At 48.3% G+C, this 22,705-nt stretch overlaps 1 long non-coding RNA gene across 4 annotated transcripts in view; it reads right to left on the reverse strand.

The window, feature by feature from the left end:
• LOC121139698 overlaps positions 1–22,192 on the reverse strand; it is a 38,047-nt gene extending 15,855 nt beyond the window's left edge. The window contains exons 1-6 of one of the 4 annotated variants that reach the window (XR_005876610.1): positions 21,491–22,192; positions 16,645–17,715; positions 14,790–14,952; positions 14,507–14,635; positions 6,151–6,276; positions 2,978–3,268 (exon numbers count right to left, since the gene is read on the reverse strand). This is a non-coding gene — a long non-coding RNA (uncharacterized LOC121139698). Of the gene's footprint in view, positions 1–2,977; positions 3,269–5,739; positions 6,277–14,506; positions 14,636–14,789; positions 14,953–16,644; positions 17,716–21,490 lie in introns of those variants that run through there. The other 3 variants (XR_005876611.1, XR_005876609.1, XR_005876608.1) reach the window with 3 other exon arrangements.
• Between the last annotated feature and the right edge of the window lie 513 nt (positions 22,193–22,705).

The raw sequence follows: 22,705 nt of genomic DNA on the forward strand, positions 1-22,705 counted from the left end.
GTTGGTTCTGGGTATTGAATATATGGTTTTGATCAGGAAACGTTGGTGCTGGGTATTGAATATATGGTTTTGATCAGGAAACGTTGGTGCTGGGTATTGAATATATGGTTTTGATCAGGAAACGTTGGTGCTGGGTATTGAATATATGGTTTTGATCAGGAAACGATGGTGCTGGGTATTGAATATATGGTTTTGATCAGGAAATGATGGTGCTGGGTATTGAATATATGGTTTTGATCAGGAAATGATGGTGCTGGGTATTGAATATATGGTTTTGATCAGGAAATGATGGTGCTGGGTATTGAATATATGGTTTTGATCAGGAAATGATGGTGCTGGGTATTGAATATATGGTTTTGATCAGGAAATGATGGTGCTGGGTATTGAATATATGGCTTTGATCAGGAAATGATGGTGCTGGGTATTGAATATATGGCTTTGATCAGGAAATGATGGTGCTGGGTATTGAATATATGGTTTTGATTTGAATTAATAGTTGATACATTTAAGCAAGCAGTAAATGAATTCTTCTGACTCATTGCACTTAGCTGAAAAGAAGTGTTGACTTGACCTGACTGGAATGCAGGCCTTGTGAACCTTCATGATTTCTTTGAAATGGGAAACTTTGATCAAAGCAGAAAACTATTTTTAGAAGCAAATTTTAAAAATATAAAACTGAGCATAAATTTACCAATGTTTTGGGGACTAAAATAATTTATAGTTTTTAATAAGGCTAAAATTTAGATAGATGATCGATAGGTTTTGTTTTCGTTTTTGTAAATCTTTCTCTATTTTTTTTCTTTTTAACTGAATAACTTTAACTTGGTGGGTCTGAGTGTTTGCGCATGAGAGCAGTGCCTGAAGAGGCAGGAAGGGGGTGTTGGCTCCTGTGGAGTTCTAGGCAGCTGTTTGCCTCCCAGTGTGGGTGCTGGGAGCTGAATCTGGTTCTCTGAAAGCACAGGGGTTGCTCTTAAACCACTGAGCACCTCTGTGACCTTAAAGATACCTGCATGCTTTGTCCCTTACTCCTCGGTGTCAGGAAGTTATCTGCGCCTCCGATAACAGGTGTGAAACAGTGTGGCCAGCAGGAGACGGTTCGATATAGCACCTCCAGGCTCAACATATCTCCTTGCAGAGTTCCACGCAGCACCCCCCACGAGTATCCCCAGAGACTGTATTCCCCAGCAGTGTCATTCAGGCCTTTGTGGGGCACATCACCCAGAGGCGTCTCTGTCTTCCCCCTCCACCTGGGTTCAAAATAAAGCACTGTAGCCAGAACTGTCAGTGACAGACGGCTCGCTTCAGCCTCTGGGTCTCTGAGCGGCGATGCCTGCAGCAGATGGCGTGCAGGATGGGCTGCATAACCCAACCTCACCCGAGTGGCATTCGGGGTACCGGAGGATGAGGAATGCGCTTCTATGTTCAGCCAACAGCGTGATGATCTGTGCCCAGACCCAAGACATGGATCAGTGCCCCCTCTGACCATGAGCTTGGGGAAATTGCTCCTCAATTTTCTTATAAGAAAAGCAAGTCATTCTAATAGTGCACACCACTTAGGATCTCTGTGAATCGTAGATCGCACGGTTCCTTAAACTGTGCGCCATGGTGGGGTCTTGTAACGACTGAGTACGGGTCACATGACAACATAGGGTTTGAACACTCAGGGACCCAAAGTTCAAAACCAAGTTGGCTGCTGTCTCTGGGGTGCTCCTGGCTGCTCACCAGTGTCACAGCCTCGGTTCACTGAGCATTGAGCATGGGTTTCAGCCCCACCCTGTGAGGGGAGCTAATAGAGACACCTTACAGGAGCCCCCGCGTCTTCACAGAGAAGTCCAAGTGCCATCCACCATGCCCCTCGGACGAAGAAGGAAACCTGTGTCTTTGAAGGCGCTACGCGGGCAGTTTATCCGAGGAGTAAGCAGTAAACAGCATGGAAGTTTGCTATTTGAGGAGTGAGAACCGTAGGAGGACAGCCTAAATCCCGGACGGGAGCCTCGGCTGTTTCGTGGTTCTAATTGCAGTGAATGCCAAAAAGCTCACATGAAGATAATTGGGGTTAGGATAAATTGTGCCGTTGTCTTTATGAAGGTGATAGTAAAAGCAATGGGTATGGTATGGTTATGGTTATGGTTAGTTATGGTTATGGTAAACTTGTAGGTCACATGTCTGTGAACCTCTGCTTTCTAGGGATGAAAAATAAAACAGCCCATGGTGGTGGTTAGGCACAGCCATGCACCAATGTCTTTTGCACAACATCTTCTGTAGCACTTAAAATTTGTTATATTCCTAAAGCCTTTTCCAGCTAGTAAACAATACAAAAAGAACAGGAAAGGAAGAGAAAAAAAACCAAGAGTTACCAGGTGTCAACATGCTTTTCCGTTCCCGACTTCTGGATTACCGGAAGATCATTTCTAGTTGACTGACCCTGAGCTTCAGACCATCTGAGTTTAAGTTTGCTGTGACAAGTCCTTCAGACCTTCGGTGTGGCTGGACCGAGAGAGGCTTAGATTAGCCAGGCCTCTCTCTGGCATGTCTGTGAGGCATCTCCAGACATCAGCAGGCTGTGGGGCTCCAGCCCGGGGAACGGCCGTGTGAGCTGTGGCAGGACGTGGGTTATGCGGCACACCTTTGGATGGTGCCCTTGTCCCTTTCCCCTTACTCCTTCCTGCTTCTTGACTAGCCGGAGGGGAGCCATCCTCCTCCGCAATGATGTTTCTGCCTCACCCTGGCCCTAAAGCCGTGGGATCAGGATGACTCCCTGTTGAGAGAAGCCTTTTCCTTGTCTGCCACTTTGGTTTTTCCCCACCAGTCACCTGGGCTCTGCTGCATTGTAGTCCCCAAATAACACACAAGATGCTGTGCTGTATGAATTATGAAGCTGTTGGCCTTGCTTGTTTCTTACTGACTAGCTCTGACTTAAGTATTTACTCCATAATTGTTAATCTAAGTATTTCTCTTACCAGAGAAAAGGGTCCGGACTTCTTACCCCTATGGCAGTCCTGCTGGACTCCTAGTCCCACCTATCTTGCTTCCCTATTGGCCAACAGTGCTTTATTCAACAACCAATAAGAGACAGATTTACAGAATGGCATCTCCCATCAACTCCCCATGAGTCAGGATGAGTTTGTGCTCGTTGCTAATCATCTCCCTCTTGTGCTTTCCACGGTGACAAAAACTCTAGCGCATTTATGACAGGGACTTCATCCAAATGCTCTGCTGCTGCCGTTTACTGTTATGGAGTCACGAGGTTGTCCCTGTGGGCTGAGGCCTGCAGTGTCAACACAGGACAAAATGACGAGACGCAACCCCAGGTGTAAATGCTGCATTGGGAACTTACGTCCTTTTCTTCTTTCTTTTTCTTTTTTTTGGGGGGGGTGGCTGGTTTTCACGGTGCTTTATTGGACAAGAGAACAATGGCATCCCTGTCCTTGATTGTAGAAGGCAGAGGGTGAGGGGAAACTGAGAAGCACAGCTACAGGCAGGGCTTGTCAAGGACATGGGGAAACGGCCCTCATTCATCTGTTACAACCCTGCTTTAATGAGAATCAAAGGAGGCACTGTTCTTCTGCGTCCCAGGGAGAAAGAAAACAAAAAAAAAAAAAGTCTGAAAAATGAGTTCTGTGAAGTCAGATTTGATTTAAGGACCTGCGTTGGGAGATAGCTAAGATCCACTCTGGTGTTCTCTCTTTTCACACTGGAAAATATTTATACTTATATCCTTTGCCCTTAATTTGGACAAATAATATATTGGAAAGACAATGATAAAATAGGCTGGAGCTGAGAAATGTATACTGAGACATGTGTAGCCTTTTTTACTGCTAAATGGAACACTAGACAGAGCAAAAGACATGTTTGCCGAGTCCTTAAGAGGGTACGTAGTGTCCCTCCCCTCACCTGCGGCAGCCCCGCCCCACATACACGGTGGGTGTCAGCGTGCTTGTGTAGAAAGTGCGCACACAGAGGCCAGAGAACAGCCTCCTGGCGTAGGTGTTGGCCAGATTTAAAAATTCGAAAACGTATTGAACGTCAAATGATCTGTCTTACTGAGATACACAGTCTACAAAAAGCCCTAAAGAAAACAGCCAGCTTAACTACGTATGTTACATCCCCTAAAAGAAGTGAGTAATGCCGGGCATTGGTGGCGCACACCTTTGATCCCAGCACCCAGGAGGCAGAGGCAGGTGGAGCTCTGTGAGTTCCAGGCCAGCCTGGTCTACAAGAGCTAGTTCCAGGGCAGCCTCCAAAGCCACAGAGAAACCCTGTCTCAAAACAAACAAGCAAACAAAAAACCAAACAACAACAGAAAAGCGCGCAATCACAGCAGAGGGAAGCGTGCCCGCGTAGTGTAGTGATGACTGGGAAGGCCTCTCTGCCTCTCATTTGCCGTCCCTGCAGGAAACGGCTCCGTTGTGATCTGTTATCTTTTCATCGACGGGACTGACAGTTCCCTGCTCTGTTTCTAAACCTTCTGAAGCTGCCCACAAAAGGCTCCAACCCACAGTGCCTGCCACCCTCCAGACTCACCATTACAAAGTAGCATAAACAATAAACGAAAATGTGTTTCAAGCCCGGCTTGCTAGGCTTTGTTTTTCCCAAGCATAATTTTAAGTCCCACACAGTGTCCCCAGTGCTCCGATGGACCCCGGGATGTCACCACGCCCAATTTTCCAGTGTCTCAAACAACTGCTTGAATTTCATGGTGCCAGACAAGAGACTTGATCGTGTCTCCTAATTTTTATAGTATTTATTATTTGTACTTTGTGTGTGTGAGTGTTTTGTCTGCATGTATCCGTGTGCACTGTCATATGCATGACCAGAGCCCACACATGCAGAAGCGGGCATCAGATCCCCCCGGAACTGCAGCTGCAGGTGGCAGGAGCTGCCACATGGGTGCTGGGACCCAGACTTGGAAGAGCAGTGTGTGCCCTTAGCCACGGAGCCGTCTCTCCCGCCCCAACGTTTCCTAGTAAAATAATTACCTCGGGTAGCATGAAATTACCATAGTGACTCAGACACCAAAGCAAAGATAATATCCATCTAAATTTCAAGGTTCCACTTCAACTATATGCTTACTATTTCTTTGGGGGAGTGACTAGATGAATATTTAAATACTAAATGAACTCTTCATTACCAAACCTTCCCTAAGGAGAGAAAACGTTGCTGTGCTAGAACAAGCCGGTGTCTGGAGCACTTGGTGCAGTCTCCTGCAGGGCCTGCGCCATGGCCCCCGCAGCACCTATCAGTTCAAACTAAAACCCTTAGGCCAACTAGAGCCCCGCAGGAGACTGAGGGAGCAGCTGGATGCTTGGTGCTGACCGCTTCTCCAACCTTGATCTGGAGCAACCACTTGAGTTTCGAAGTTTCTTTAAATAGCATCTGGAATCATTAATTAATAAACTCACCGCCTTCCTCAGAGCCGGAATGGGCTTCCCTGTGGCATTTTAATTGCACGTAATTGATCGCCTTCATCGCTTACCCAAGACACGATAAAATAAGTTAGCAAGTTCTTACAGGGAACACCTTGTGGATGCGTGTGTCCTCTGACAAGAGCCATTGAATTTGTGTCAGCAGTGTCAATTCAAGTGTGAATTGAATTAGTCTCTAACCTAGTGCAGAATGCGACTCTTGAGCCTTCTGAATGTTGTGTGGTGTTATTAGCACCACCTGACACCTTTTGGCCATTGGGGAGCCAATTTACCAGGTCAGTGACCATAACCAAGCGAGTCCTCTCTTCCCTTCTTTTGAGAAATTGTTGCCATTATAAATTTATTGACGACATCTCTCCCTTCCCTTTCCTCCCTCTGAGCCCTCTCCCACAAACCCCTCCTTGTTCAGTTTCAAACTCATGGCCTCTCTTCTCACCACTGGCTACCGCGTGCACATGTGTGTACACACCTACACTCCTAAGCACAGCCTGCTCGGTCCCCGTGATGTTCCTTGTATGTTCATGCTTCCGGGGCTGACCACTGCGCAGTGGAATGGTGTGCTCGTCCCTGGGGAAGACGGTTTCTCCCGCTGCCAGCATTCCCCGGTTCCTATAGTTCCCTGTGTAGGGCCAATGCCTTCTTTTCACACAGTACATGGTACTTATTTCTCCCAGGGGTAACTGGTGTTCTGAGTAGGTGACTTGTGCTTCTTAGGGTAACTTACATGAGTGCGTGTGATTGATTGATGGCTCTCGTGGGAAGTATTAGTAGGGCTGGATGAAAGCCGGTCGTTTCATCGCCATGATGCAGTAATGCTTCTAAAGGTGCAACCGTGTTATCCGTTGCTTGCCTGTAGGTAAGTGTTACACGCATATTTAATACTGGATTGTAAGGATACCGGGTGACTGGCTCAGCTGTTGACAGTGTGCAGTGTTCTTCCAGAGGACCCGAGTTCTATTCCCAGTACCCGTGTTGGGTGGCCTGTAACTCCAGCTCCAGGGAATGCATCACCTATGGCCTCTAAGGGCTCCTGCACTCATGTAAGTGAGTTTGACCATGCATACAAACACATGCACGCACACACACACACACATACACACTTTAAAAAGAATGAGACAAATCTCTAGCTGGGCATGGTGGCTCACGCCTTTAATCAGTGCTCAGGAGGCGGAGGCAGGAGGATCTCTGTGAGTTCCAGGCCAACCAGGATTACATAGTGAGACTTTGTCTCAAAAACAAAAAAAACATGGGTAACAGGATCTACCAAATATGTAGAAGGGTTATAGGACTTCTCATGGGAATTCAAAAAGAAAAGAAAAACCTAGCAGAAGTCTTTGGTCTGCAAAACCTGACAGGAATGACCAGAAGGTGACCTCAGCTGTAACCCCCAATCCAGTGGGGACTAAGGCTGGACTGTTGCTGAGAACAGCCATGCTCTCTTGGATCTCAACTCTGGAGGGATTCCCCAAATGTCACACACTGTGAGTGTGATATCAGGGGGGACTGACACACCCCACATTGCAAGCCAGGCAGGCTCCAGTGCTGGTGCTGGTGAGCAGTAGCCGGGCTGTCCTAGGAACCCATGTGCAGCAGGAAGAGGAGGCCCCGCAGGCGGAGCCCGGACTCTGTGTGGCCGACTTCAGATCTTACAACCAGGGGCAGATGGTTTCCACACCGCCTTCCTTGCCTGCAGCTTGAAGTTAATCAGAGAGATGGCATTGATCCTGCTGGGTTATTGGGTTCCTGGCACTTAATTAAGAGGTCGATGCTGAGTTAAGGGGAAGACAGAGGCCCCAGAGGACAGAGCTGGAAAGCCAGTGCAAAAGAGGGGAGGGGCAGTGTCAGGAAACCAATGGCCCCTGGAAGTCACCCACACTGTTACTCCCATTGGTGATGGGCGCACACTCAGAATCACATTCACGGCCCATTTGTCAGGGGCCTTTCAAGATTTGAACTTGTGGCAGTGTACAAGCCACTGCCGAATTGATTTCAAGACTCCTCCAGCAAGGCTGAATCATGACTGAAAAGCAAACCAAAACGGGGCCCCTGGTTTGAAGACGTTTTCCTTAAGTCACCTGGTCTGGCTCCCTTTCGCTCCACAGAATTCCATTTGAACATCTCAGGCTGTGCGGACCCTGAACTTCAAGGATTTGTAAGGAAATAAGTCGTTTTCACAGCAGGTTCACGAACTTGCGGCATCTCACAGCCTTTACCCCCAGAATATCAGGTCACAGCAGGCAGAGGAGATGGCGCAGAAAGTGCCTTCCTGGTGAATGTATGGGCCAGAGTTTGGGTCCTAAAAGCTTGGCAGACACGGCAGCCCGCCTGTGGTCCCAGCACTCGGGATGGGGCAAGCTGACTATCCAGACAGGCTGGAGCAGTGAGCCCCGGAATCAGCAAGAGACACCGCTCAATACACGAAGTGGAAAGTCACAGAGAAAGACACTTGCGTAAGGCTTTCACACACATGCGCACAGGAATTGTTCAATCCCAGCCCCCCCCCCCCCAAAAAAAAACAATGGAAGGTTGCTCCCTCCTGCGGCCTGGTCACTTTCATCACAGCACTCTGCAGGTCTGTGTCCGCTGCATTTGGCGCCCAACCATGGTTTGGGTATCATGATGAAATTCCCAGGCTTTGAGTGTGTGTGTGTGTGTGTGTGTGTTTGCGTGCAAGAGCAAGTGTGGATGTGTACTGAGAGTGTGCACATGTGTGTGTATATGTGCATGGGCGTGTGTGAATGTGTAGTGAGAGTGTGTACGTGTGTGTATGAGCGTGTGGGTATGTGCGGCAATGTGTGTGTGGTGTGTGCTTGTGTGCGCATGTGCGCATGTAGTCCTGGCTTCCTCCCAGCTCTCCCCCCTGGGCTCCCGCAGTCCTTCCCTTCATTCTAAAATTAAAAAGCTCTTTCCTGCAGCCCTCACCTCCTGGTTTGTGGGTTTGCGCTTCCCACAGCACCCGCCAGACCATGTCTGTGCCCATCTTCTGCACTTGGAAAAGTGCCCCAGCAGGACAGGGACTTTGGTGTCATTCTGTGTGTCTAGTGCCCAGAACAATGTTAGACACAGGAAAATGACAGAAGGAGAAAGAGGCTGTCTCAGTGAGCTGCCCCTCCAGTAATCACAGCACTCGGAAGACCGGCAAACCGGCCGGCAAACTCATCACCATGGAGAGAACCCCGCGGCTACTCATTGTTTTTTCCACCAGGAAGCCTCTGGCAAAGTCAGATATAGTCTGAACTGTTTCCATCAACACAGAACTCTGCACATGGTGCCGTAATTAGGGCTTTGTACACAGTGATAATCGATAGCAGTCTGCACCCGACACTTTGCCACCCTTGGGCCGCGCATCACGTGGGATCTGTGCTTAGGGGGACCTGTTGCCTCTGTCTGGAAGCAGCAAATTCCTTCTAAAGGTTGCTGGTGAGAAGGGACGGTTCTGAAAGCCATTCCCCCACCTCGGCTTTGTACCAGATGTCCCAGTCTCCCTCAAGGTGGCCATAGCAACCACAGTGGCCACTGCACTGAATAAATCAAATTACTCTCTAACTGCCTTAATGTGGGGCGGATTCTTACGGCTATTACATCTTGTAACATGAGGGATTGTTCCTGATTTTGCAATTGTACAGGCACACAGTTATAAGGGCAAGGCTCTCTCATCTCCCAGGGGGGTCCCAGGCGTTACAGTTCAGTGCACAGTTTCCACAGGGAGACTTTCTTATGAACTATGATATACGGGTGGCAAATGATCCCGGCTGGCATTTCACTTCCCTGGCCCAGTAGCATAGAGAAAACAAACGCCATTCAAGATGGCACAACAAGTTTAGTGATCTCAACAAGATCCACGTGGATCAAAGCACAGTGTCAGACTTTGTCTTTCAAAACCCCACATGCCTCCCAGCTGCATATAGGAATTGTGATGAGTGGGCAGAAATAACCTCCCACCCTTCCTGTCGGGGGTTTTGCGTAGGGAAAGCAGGTTCCACGGTGACGTTTCACACCTGCACAGCACTGCGCTCTGCTCGGACTGGTCCCCACTGCCTCCTCTTGTCCCTGCTCCCACTGGTTCCCTTCCTCCCCCAAAGTAGTCCTCTTTCTGCTTTAGGTCATATATAGTAGGTGGATGGATGGATGGATGGATGGATGGATGGATGGATGGATGATGATGGATGATGGATGGATGATGATGGATGGATGGATGATGGATGGATGGATGATGATGGATGGATGATGGATGGATGATGATGGATGATGATGGATGGATGATGGATGGATGATGATGGATGGATGATGGATGATGATGGATGGATGATGATGGATGATGGATGATGATGGATGATGGATGATGGATGATGATGGATGATGGATGGATGATGATGGATGGATGGATGATGGATGGATGATGGATGGATGATGATGGGTGATGGATGGATGATGATGGATGATGGATGATGATGGATGGATGATGGATGATGGATGGATGGATGATGATGGATGGATGATGATGGATGATGTATGGATGATGATGGATGATGAATGGATGGATGATGGATGGATGATGGATGGATGGATGATGATGGATGATGGGTGATGGATGGATGATGATGGATGATGATGGATGATGGATGATGATGGATGATGATAGATGGATGGATGATGGATGGATGGAGGGTAATAGATGGATGGATGATGGATGGATGGATGATGGATGGATGATGGATGGATGGATAGATGGAATTCATGCCTACACATATGATAGATATATAGACAGATAGATGATAAGTGTATAATAGATGATAGATGGATGATAAGTAGATGATAGACATGTGGAATTTAGATGGAGATAAATAGATGGATAGACAGACAGACAGACGGACAGACAGAGATGTAGTTGTAGTTACAGGTCCCACTTGAAGGAAAATACAGAGTCTGTTATTCTTCTCCCCTCTGTACTCCTTCCCATCCCTGTAAAGAGAAGCTTTTTCCTTGAGAGAAGCCTTCCTGCCAACCTGGTTCCAGAGCCGCATGAGTCCCAAATAAACACACAGGAGGCTATATTAATTATGAAGCTGTTGACCTTGCTTGTTTCTTACTGGCTAGCTCTGACTTAAGTAATTACCCCATAATTGTTAATCTAAATATTTCTCTTACCGGAGAATAGTTCCGGGCTTCCTACCCCATGGCGTTACATCTTGACTCTCCGTGTTCCTCCTTCCCAGAGTTCTCCTGGACTCCTAGTCCCACCTATCTTGGTTCCCTATTGGCCAGACAGTGCTTTATTGACAAATGCACAGGACTTCCCCAACACATCCCCCCCTCATTCTTCCTGTTGTTTCTCTTCTCATCTCTCACGTGGTACAAGATAAGACCCGAAACTCTGGACCAGCTGTCAGAAGTCACAGGGAGACCAAAGAGACAGGCACAGACGAGACTCACTGCAAGGACGGTGCCAGCTCAGGCAGTGGCAGACTTGATGAAGGTACTGAATAAAAATGAACAAGTCTTACCTCTGTGCAGAATCCTTTCAAGGTGACCTCGCGATTTCCCCCCTCTTAAAAAAGGAACGTTTTAAGCACAGCTTTGAGTGTCTATTGACTGAACCGTAGCAGCCCTGCAAATACACCCTCATCTCCTTGGAGAAGCAAAAGCAGGTGAGTCTCGTGTTCCTCGGGCTTTGGTCACACACCTGGATTGTGGCCAGCAGCTTCCACAAAGGCTGACGTCACCTCGGGGGTCATGGCGAGGGGTCACACAGGGCACCCTTGCTGGGAACTGATGCACAGCTGATGTGTCACACACTCCAGAAGTTACTTACTTGTGCATTGTCATACGCTTGTGGGTAAGGTGCAGGTGTGGGCACGTGTGGAGCAGAGGGAGGGAGGGAGGTCACTTAAGGGAGACGGTTCTTTCCTTCCACCCTTATGTGGGCTCTTGGGATTGAACTCTGGCTGACAAACTTTCACAGTGAGCACTCTGACCTCCAGAGCTGTCTCACCAGCTGGAAACACTGTTGGTTTTTTTTAATTAAAATGTAAGATTATTTGAATGGGTGTTTTACTGCACCATGTAAGTGTTGTGTCCATGGAAGGCAAAGAGAGAGTCAGGTCCCCTGGGACTGGAGGTACAGACAGTCGTAACCGGCCTTGAAGGTGCTTGAATCAAACCCAAGTCCTCTGGAAGAACAACAAGGGCTCTTAACCCTTGAGCCGTCTCCCCAGCCCCTGGAAACACACTTTTTTTAATTGGCTAAGAGAGAAAGAGAGAAGAGGGATGGAGGGAGGGAGGGAGGGAGGGAAGGAGATGCTACTAGCTACTAGTTAAGTAGATCTCTGTCTTAGTGTTTCCGTTGCTGTGAAGAGACACCATGACCACAGCAACTCCTTTTTTTTTTTTTTAACAAGACAGGGTTTCTCTGTTTTGGAGGCTGTCGGTCCAGCCTGGCCTCGAACTCACAGAGATCCGCCTGCCTCTGCCTCCCGAGTGCTGGGATTAAAGGCGTGCGCCACCAATGCCCGGCCACAGCAACTCTTATAAAAGAAAACATTTAATTGGGGCTGGCTTATGGTTCAGAGGTTTAGTCCGTTATCATCACAGCGGGGAGCAGGCAGACATGGAGCTGGAGAAGTAGCTGAGAGTCCTATATATCAATCTGTAAGCATCGGAAGAACGAGACACACTGGACAGACAAGCTTACGAGACCTCAAAACCCGACTCCACAGCGACATGTTTCCTCCAAGGCCACACCCACTCCAGCAAGGCCACACCTCCCAGTAGTCCCAGTCCCCCCCCCCCCGTGGGCCAAGCATTCACACACATGCGTCTATGGGGGCCATTTCTACTCAAACCGCCGCAAACTCCAATTTGGCTTTTCCACAGACGGGCTCACGTGTCACCAGACACCCACTGCAGCTCACGACAGCAGGAGGCAGAGCCACACTCTGCCTTCCTGCTATAACCTGAGCTGTGCCGAGAACACCTTGTGGTTTCCACACATCCCTCCTGTCACCAGGTGGCCCAAAGGCCACATCTGGGCTGTCCAAATGATCACATAAAGCAGCTACAGGAAGCAATCGCCTCCCCTCCCCCAAAAGTCAACTTGATGAGCTGTGGAAAGATTGGAGCCATTTTCAGACACAGTGATCTTGATCTGAACTCTGGGGCGTGGCTGCTGCATGTGGGGAGGTGGGAGAGGTTAGGCCACTGGAAGAAGCCTGCCGTGACTGTCGTGAGCAAGGGCACTCTTCTTCAGCTGAGGAACGCGCCAGGGCTGGCTGTGGTGTGAGTTGAGAAACTCTGCTAACATACTAACAACCCCTGAGGTATCTATTTTAAATTGGCAAAGTGTATGTTACATGCACACCTTAACACAAATCTTAACTGTTCATTAAAAAAAAAAACAAAAATTAGCATAGACAAATAGTGTGGTCTATGAAAACACAACATCCTAGAACAAAGTCGTTTCCCTGTATGTGTTCAACTCTGCGAAGCACAGGCAGAAAAGCAAACAGGCTGGGCTACAACATCAGTTTCCCTACGTCTCTGTTCGCTGGCTACAGTTGCCAAAATGAGTGTGGCTTTTAAACTCAACACTGTAATTTTTTTTTTTTCAAAACAAAAGGAATGGGAGCTTCCAAACTTGTTTTCCTTCCTGGGTTCGCGGCACACGGATTCATCAGTTTAGAAGCCGTGCGCACACCTTGTTGTTTCCTGTGTAGCTGTCTTCTGTAGTCTCAGTGTCTGGGGAGCCCATGGCTAACTGCATCTGGCCTGTCTTTTTCTCTTGCTCACATCACTGAGGCCACATCCACTGAGTGAATGATCAGGACTGTGGCTAACTCACCGGACAGCCGACCCAAGAGGGTGAGAGTCTAGAATAGACTCAGTTTGTGCATCTGAACAACAGCATTGTCGTGTCCACGAAACGCACATGGGAACAGCTAGGTCTGACAACACGCCACCTGGAAAACACACTTTGTCCTATCAGATCAACTGCTGTGGTGGTTAGCTTTAATTATCAATTGGACACGCCCCAGAGTCACCTGGGAAGAGAATGCTACACTCTGCCTCTCTCTAGACCTCTTCCTTCCCTCTCGTGGTCAGGGAAGAAACCCCCAGAAGCTCACTGTTACTCAAGGTCTGACGGCGGGCTCGCCGGAGGATGGGTGAAAAGGAAGTTTAAACTCACAAATGAAGAAGGCAGGGGGAAAATATGAATCAAGGAAGCAAAATATAGAGTTCCTTGCCAGTGTTTGCTGAACATTACAAAGAACAGGAGAAAGAAACGGAGAGAGAGAGAGAGAGAGAGAGAGAGAGAGAGAGAGACAGACAGACAGAGACAGAGACAGAGACAGAGAGAGACAGAGACAGAGAGACAGAGAGAGTGAGCAGCAAGACTCCATGAAGGAGAAATGAACTGCCAGAAATATCTCATCCTCGTTGAAACAATGTCTCTCTCCCTCTCTTTTAATATGTATTCATTTTTTGTTTATTCTGAGAATATCTTGTGTACGCAATGAGATATCGCCATAACCACTCTCTGTTTGTCCCCTCAACTCACCTGAGTCCTCCCAATATGTCCTTCTCCAAACGTCACATCCGTAAACACACACACACACACACACACACACACACACACACCCTCACTAAATGAATACATTCACATGTGCATGGGTGTGGGGTCACTCACTGGAGCAGGGTGCCCTACCAGTGGCCACGCCCCCAAATAAGACTGACTCTCCCCTCCACCACCCAATTGCCAATAGCTCCTTGATTAGGGTTAGGGCCTTATGAGTTCCTCTCACCTCATGCTGAAGTTTGGCTGGCAGCTGACTCAGAGACCCATAACAGTTCATAGTGCTGATAAGGACAGCGGTGAGTCTGAGCTAGCCTACACCACACAACGAGTTCCTGTCTATCTCAGAAAACCAATGGAGACCATAGCAATGCAGGCTGAGTGGCCACGGAGCCAGCATCTGCAGGAGACACGAGAGCAACTCAACCACCAAGGGCACCGTTGACTCTTCCGTGACTGTCAATCAAGGAAATTACTATGATGGACACAAGCAGGCATTTTTGGCACTCACCGTTATTTACATAAGCAAATGTGGAGTGGAATACAGTGCCGAAGCCAGCTGTGATTTCACACTGCCTATTTCCGTAATGAGTGTTCAAAAGGCTGAGTCAATACGCCTTCCAGTGGAACATATAATAGCCTGTAATGATAGAGGGGCTCCTTTAATTATTTCAATTAAGCCCAGAACTGGGATGGGAAAAAGCCCTGACTCTTCCCTCGCAGGGTCAACAGTGAGACCCCGAAGAACAGGCTTGGCTTTCATTAGTTTGTAAAAACAAGTTATCAGCTCTGACCTGAGCGCAGACGCTTCAGATGGAAGTATGTAGACTTGTTTTCCTGAAAATGTAGATCGATGCTGGAGCCCAGAGAAATCGGCTTGCTCTGCCTGACAAAGTGGCCAGCTCGAGGCAGAGTAACTCATCCTGCCCTCTCGATAGTGGTCCTTCCGCTCTGGAGCTAAAGTAGGCAAGAATGAATACTTGAGTTTTCATTTGTTTGCTTTTGTTTCTCTTTTTTGTTGTTTTTCTCTTTGCTTTTTGATTTATGTTGAAATCAGTTCAAAATACTCTACATTTTAAAAGGTGTTTTGAATTGTGAATGATTTGTCATTATAGGTACAGGGTCTTAGCCCAACCATGGAAGGCTGAGCTGGGTTCCAGGAAGGATAAGGGCACCACTCTGATTGTCTCCCATTCCCAGCCTCCCAGGATCCAGGAGACAATCAGACACAGCGGGGAGTCTAGTCAAGAAGGAACTCCTTTATTGCCCCACAACAAGCATCCTTTAAAGCAAAAAAAAAAAAAAAAAAAAAAAAAAAGAGTGGGAAAACAGCCAGCCAACCGGTTTTAAAGTTCAGCCTATCACGTGCCTGGGTGCCCTATGCTTCACCTAGTGAACACGAGTCATTCATGCAGTGAACGCATCTGGTTCCATCTTAGCAACCAATCACTCTTTTTTGTAAACATCTCAGGACTCGCCCTCCTCACTTGCCCTTGGCGCCATCTTTAACTGGCTCATGTGCCCTTCAGTAGGGACTTCAAAGTAGCTGTCTGAACTAAAGCCAGACTCACGTGTGTCCCTGTCCTCACACAGGTTTGTGTATATCTTACATATTTTCTTATAAAGAGGCACCTGATACTATTGTACATGACTATTTTATTTAAATATTTATCTGTGTGTGTGTGTGTGTGTGTGTGTGTGTGTGCGCGCGCGCACGCGTGTGTGGGTATGTACCGGCACATGACAGCCATTGCCCGTAGAGACCAGAAGAGGGCATCAGATTGCTCGCGAGCCTCTGCAAGAAAAGTAAGAGCTCTTAACCCATGAGCCATTTTTCAGACCCCAAGGTCTGCTATGGAGATAAGTTCCAATAACTCAGTGTCTGGACGGCTCAGACGGGACAGCACAGCGTTGGCAGTGTAGTCTCCTTGCAGAGCATTTGCCATGACGCTGCTTCTTTGCCGTCCCCTTTCAACACCCATGGATCACCCGAACTTGGAAGCATGCTTATCTTCTAGAAGCTTCTAAACATAAGGAATTACACACAGAGTCCCGGAGAAAAACACCGACAGCATCCCTGCTGTTTTCTCAAGCAGCTCCCGCACGTTAGTCACGTCCTGCTTGGTGCTACCGCTGTCTCTCGCCTGGTTAGTACATCATCCACGCGCCTCCCTCTCCGACCACAGGTGCTGCCAACGCATTTGCCAAGTGGCTGGCCAAATAAGCGGATGGCTGTTACCCGCAGCTACGTATGCACTCAGGGAAGAGAAATGGAGCACATCCAACTGTACGCCTTTTCCCGGCTGAATAAAAACACAGATCCTAAGAGAAACACTCTGGGTGTAGGGTGACTCACCACGGTTTGCCCCCATACACGACTCTCACAAACCACATTTGTGAGAGAAGGAAAAAAGGGGAGCGTGTCTCTGAATTTTGCTAGAGAAGTCTTTTGTTGTTCTTATGGAGAGTGAATGGCTTGAAGGTCTGGCGAAGGTCGTTTTAATACTGGATGTGTGCGTGCACACAGACACACACACGCATGCACGCACACAGGCACAGTCACGCGAATGCACACCACCACCACGTGGCTGTATTTTTTGGGGGGTTACCTCTTCAGTGAAGCCTGACCCTTACAACGGTGGTGCCTACCTGGAGTTGTGTCCTCAGCCTGCTTCACTCCAGATGTCCCCTGCTGTCATTCAGCAATCAAATTCACTGCTATGGCATAAGCTTCCACGCGTGCGCTTGGAACCCTCTGGCTTCAGCTTCCACGCATGCGCTTGGAACCCTCTGGCTTCAGCTCCCATGCATGCGCTTGGATCCCTCAGTCCGCGGGACAGCAGCCTTGCCTTGAGCATCACAGTGGAAAAACTGCAGCCACCGCCACAGCCACCACCGGCTGTACCTCCTGGAGACTGTTACCCTTCCCTTCCACCTCGCCAGACAAAAAGAAAATGTGGGCTTGGTCCAGGCCTTGCGTCATAAAAGTACAGGGTGTGGGGCTGTGTTTGTGCGCAGCTCTTGTTTTATCTTTTGAGATATTATTTTTTTTTACTTTATGTGCATGAGTGTTCCGTCCCGTGCATGCCTGTACACCATAGAGACTGGAGGAGGGCATCAGATTTCCTGGAACTGGAGTTAACAGACGGTTGTGAGCCTCTCTGTGGGTGCTGAGAATCGAACTCCAGTCCTCTGGAAGAGCAAGTGCTCTTAACTGCTGAGCCTTCTCCACTGGCCCGTACATGACGTGTTATTGAAACACGGAAATACCCAGTCATTTGTCATCGCTATCCACAATTGCCAATATCGATCACACTTTCCGATGTGGCCTGACCCTTCATGTACAAAATGACTTGTGGGCCTCTGATTTAGATTAACAAGCCCTAACTAATTTTGTCTCCTAGGTAGCTTCCATTTACATTTATGGCATCTTAAATCTGAGCCCTGGGCAGCTCTTGCCGTTACTCCGCTCTTAACTCCGCCCCTCACTGCCCTAGAACGACACACTTACAGCACCCACGTTTGGGAGGCTGCTGAAGACGCTCCGCACACGTCCCTACGGCTCTGTTCCTCTCGTGGGCTCAGACACGGACGCTGTAGCTGGTAGGTTTTGTTCCCAACTCTCTGTCTGTGGCAGGTATCCTTAGAGACTCCGAGTCTCCCTTCAGGACAAAGAGCAGAGATCTGTTTGCTTTCCGGAGTAATAGAGATGACATCTCCCTTAAAGCAAAGCATAGGTGGGCTTGGGTGAATCCCTCCTAGAATGTTGTGGAGGGAGCTGTAGAGATAGAACCACACTTAGGAGCACTGACTGCTCTTGCAGAGGACGCGGGGCTCAGTTCCCAGCACCCCACACGGTCACTCACAACTCCTCTTCCAGCCTCCACAGGCACTGGACACACAAGGTGCACAGCCATACATGAAGGCGAGACAGCCAAACACATAAAATAAAGTTTAAAAAGTTAAAGTAATTAAACAGAATGTTGTTGAAGTTTAACCTCATGATGCCTGAACACTGTTATAAGCCTACTGTGTGTACAACACGCACATGGGTAGACTCCTGTTATAAGCCTACTGTGTGACGAATGGGAACCTGAGTACTCACACCTTCAATGGCAAGCAGAAAGCAGAGAGAGTGAACTGGAAATGAGGTGAGCCCCTCCCAATCTGCAAGACCCACCCAGCCGTGGCACACATCCTCTAGTGCCCAAACCTCTCCAAACAGCGCCAAGAAACCAAGTGTTCAGATACCTTGGTAGACAATCTCATCCAAACCCCACACCCCACTCCTTCCTCAGCCCATAAGTCTGCTTTCCCACTTAAAGAACACTTCAGGTATTATCTCCTAAGAGCAGCCATCCACAGCCAGTTCCAGTACCCTGCCTCCAGGTTCATAGATCCCCTGGGAACAACTTGATATCTGTTCCTGCTGTGGTTTTGAGAGTGTCTCCCCTGTCACGTACTGAGTACCTTGAGTAAAGAGACGATGGCTTCTTCATCTTGAAATGTCTAACAGTATAACAGCCGGATCTGGAACAACACTGAGTTCTGTTGGGTTTGATTTTGTCACTTTTGTTCTTAAGATGAGAACATTGCTTTCTTGTTCCCTTCCTAAACAGCCCCTTTACTTTTGAGATGGGATTCATCGAGACTTAGAGAACAGTCGGAAAGACTTGGGACCTTCTCGACCAAGTAGTTAATGAATGCTCTAGAGAGTTCTTACGCTTTTCCAGACCTGGTTATAGTCCCCAAACCATATTGCAATCATCAAATGATGCCCGTTATTAGTAGCAGGGGAGAAAGATGGCCCAAATTCTTCAGCATGTCACCCAGCCCGTGGCTGTCCCTGGCTCCCTGCCTGCCACGCCCCTACATTGCTCATACCCGAGTTGTCTCCCAATGTCCCGGGTCCCACATCTTTCTCTTTCTTCCCCACCCATCTTTTCGTCTGGTGAGGTGGAAGGGAAGGGTAGCGATCGCCAGGAGAAGTACAGAGGGTGGTTGCTGTGACGGGGTCTCTAGTTTTTCACTTTAAGCATGCCTCCAGAAATATGCTGAGTCATGCAAGAGCACACAGACCACGCAAACAGGCCTGCTCTGACCAGAGGGCTGTGACATCTGAAGACAACCTCAATCAGGGCAACAGGCCATCAACTCCGTGCGTGGAGAACCTTTTCTAGTTGTTTGGTAGTAGGTTTGGGAGGATGACATCATCAGATTCTTCAGGATTGTCGTGTGTGAGATGAAGGTCATGTTGGGGAAAGAACGCAGAGCTCCACCCCTGGACACCTGCAACAGCCCTCCGCCCACTGTTGGATTTGGGGACCAGGTCACTGGATCTGCTTCTTACCCTAGGGCACTTCCCAAAACTCAGGCGCCTTCCCACAGATGGCCCCACGCCATAGAGATTACCTATGGCTTAACAATGCTAACACCTACATTCCCAGAAAAAAAGCCAAGAAAAGACTTGGTGTGGTGACATTGGGCTGTAATCCTATCACTTGCAAAGCAGAGGTAGGAGGATTTCTGTGGGTTCAGAGCCAGCATGGGTTACAGAATGAGACCTACATAAACCCAAAAAAGAGAGAAGGATGAGAGGAAGAGGGGAAGGAAGGACAGAAGGAAGGAAGGAAGGAAGGAAGGAAGGAAGGAAGGAAGGAAGGAAGGAAGGAAGGGACGAAGGGACAGAAAAGGGGGACATTTGTCATCCTAGTTTCTTAAAAGTTCAACTCACAGTTTCGCTCACGTAAATAAAACAACTCAAGGCCCAGCAGACTCCTCTCCAGAGGAAGCAGGGCTCTGAGGAGTCTGAGACTGATTCCATCTGAAGCTCAGATGAGGCCACACACACACACACACAACCCCCAGACACAGTCGGCAGAGCGAATGCCATGCTGTTCACCGCAAGCTAGGGGTGTGACATTCATGAAACGGCGCAGGAGTCCCACACCAAGTGCCCTGTAGACGTATTCATGTAAATTCTGGTGAAAACTCCATCCCATCCTGTAGTTTTCCATTAAGGTCTCCATTAAGTTCATTCTCCATGAACTCCACTCAGGAAGTCTAGCTAACCCTGGGTGTGCTGTCATGGAAAGTGTTAGTGTTTTGAAGAAGTGCGTGGTGGTAGAAGGGTTACATCCTGCCCCTTACCTCAGGCTACACCATAAAACCAACCCCACTCAGTTCCCCTCCTTAGCTCAAACAGAGCTGTGCACTAAACATGAATGCATAGTGCTTCTGGGCGAGTTCATTCAAGCTGGTTTAGCGGCAGGTGGAGCTCTGTGAGTTCAAGACCAGCCTGGTCTACAGAACAAGTTCCAAGACAGCCTCCAAAGCCACAGAGAAACCCTGTCTCAAACCCTCCCCCCCCAAAAAAAGCTAGTTTACCCTTCTCTCAAGTTTTCCTTACTTCTAAGGGGGACCTCAAGATACATAACAAATCAAAGTGGGAATAAATTAAACACTAGATCTTCCTATGAGTGAGAATGGTTACACATTTTTTAAACATCAAATAGAAACATTCGACTATAAAAACAGAAAATATTTATTATATTTTTCTCTTCAGAAAAACTAGGAATCCTAATGCCTTTTTTAAATAATTTAATCTTAATAGCCGGGCGGTGGTGGAGCACGCCTTTAATCCCAGCACTCGGGAGGCAGAGGCAGGCGGATCTCTGTGAGTTCGAGGCTGGGCTGGACCAATAGCCTCCGAAACAATACAGAGAAACCCTGTCTCGTAAAACCAAAAAAATAATAATAATAATTTAATCTTAATAGCATTTTTGTTAATTCCTTGAGAATTCAAAACCACACACATACCCCAACTCTCCCTAGAGCCACCCCGTCTCTCTGCCCACCCCACCTGGTGTCTTTCTGCTGTTACTGTTGAGCCCTCTGAGTGCAGTTTGCATTGCCCAAATATTGTTGGGTGTGAGGTCATCCCCTGTGATCAACATGACAGGAATCAAATCAGAAAACTCCCTCTCCCAGCAGCTCCATTTTAGACAGAGACTTGGTACCCACCTCTCCATTCTAGGCTGGGATTTTTGTCTGACTTCTATTTTTATTTTGGATAAAAAATCTTATATCTAATTAATTTTTTAATATAGTAGGGGAAGCTCTCAGTATGACTATGGCAAAAAAAAAAGCACTGTGGTGTATTTTAAGGGGATCGTTAGTGACAGGCACACAGACCGAATCGCTATCTATTTCCTAAGAATTAGCACTTTGGGAGAGTTCAGAATCATAAAAACCTATCGATGTGTTGAGCATCAACATTCTGAGAAGCAGCAGCTCTCAGTGGGGGACTTAGTGCAAGATGGCCAAGTGACTTCCAGCAAAAAAAAACCGCAACTAGAGGGGACTCTCACATTCAATTTGCAGGCTCAGATTTCTCCCCAAATGCCAGGGGGATTCAGTTAATCTGCAAGAGATTTTGGTGTTAATCCTGCAACATTTATTGGCCCCTCTCCGGGACTGTTTTAGACTCACTTACTTTTAGTTGTCAGCCTCACGGGTGCCAGAAGTTTCCGCAGAACATCGATGTCATGCTTGGGTAGGGCACAGCTGCAGCCTGGTTTGTTGTGGGTTGTCCCAGGCACCCAGGCACCACCGGCTGTGCCCGAGGTGACAGGGGAGTGTCCTAGGCTGGCTGTGATTTCCTTGAGTGCTGTTGTGGAGCTGAGCCTTGTCTAACCAAAACCAAGGTGCAACAGCTACTGTGTCCAGACAGCCACGGTGTGGAAGCCTGTGCTTTCCCGGGGGCCAAGGAGCTTGTTCTAAATGTAGGGATTAGAATTCAGGTAACCTCCTCTTAGCAAAGCTTGTTAGCAATTGAAACTTCTGTAGTTGTGCTGTCTTCCTAGGGAGCCCCACCGGGCTGTCTACACCACACTGCACTGACTCTTAATCCGACCCCAGCCCTGGGCTGCCTGTGACCAGGAGTCTGCAGCGCCTCAGCAGAGCCCCTTCTGAGGGGTGCTCACTTCCTTCTGTGAGTGCGCACTAGTTTACGCCAGTCTTCATCTCTCAGATCACCACCACATCATCGTCTCCAACTACCTCTTCCCTCTGCGGAGGATGGTCACTTTAAGACATCTGGGGCTAGGAGCTGACTTCACAGCTGTCTTTGGGCCCTGCTATCTTGGGATCCTTGTTATGATTCTGTGTGAGGGGGACCATGGTAGGAGTGACAGACAAACAGGCCACGCAGGCAGAGCATACTGGGAAGTTTTGTTGGGGGGAGGGAAGGGAAAGAGGGGGAGAGAGAAAGGAAGGGGGCAGAGCAGCCTCCTGGGAAGAGGGAGGGGAGGGAGAGGAAGGAGAAGGCAGAGCTCTGTCTTTTAAAGGGACCACACAGCAGGCCAGGCTCGTGCACAGGGCTGACCACTCTGCTGGGTCCCCAAGGGGTGGGGCCCAGTGTGCCTGGATACTAACAAGGGCCATTTTCTCTTTTCTCTCTTTTAAACATAATTCCTTTGTTGGTTCTTTGGCCATTTCACGTTATGCACCCCAACTCTGCTTGCCTCCCAGTCCCCCCATATCTGACCCGTGCTGTATCTCTCCCAAAACAAAAACACTTGGGAGAATAAATAAAAACAAAACAGACAAAAATCCCATTTCTTTCTTTTTTCTTTCTTTTGGTTTTTTGAGACAGGGTTTCTCTGTGTAACAGCTCTGGATGTCCTGGAATTAGCTTGGTAGACCAGGC

Source organism: Mesocricetus auratus, unplaced genomic scaffold (genome assembly GCF_017639785.1).
Source record: "Mesocricetus auratus isolate SY011 unplaced genomic scaffold, BCM_Maur_2.0 Super-Scaffold_100001, whole genome shotgun sequence".
Lineage (NCBI taxonomy): Eukaryota > Metazoa > Chordata > Mammalia > Rodentia > Cricetidae > Mesocricetus > Mesocricetus auratus.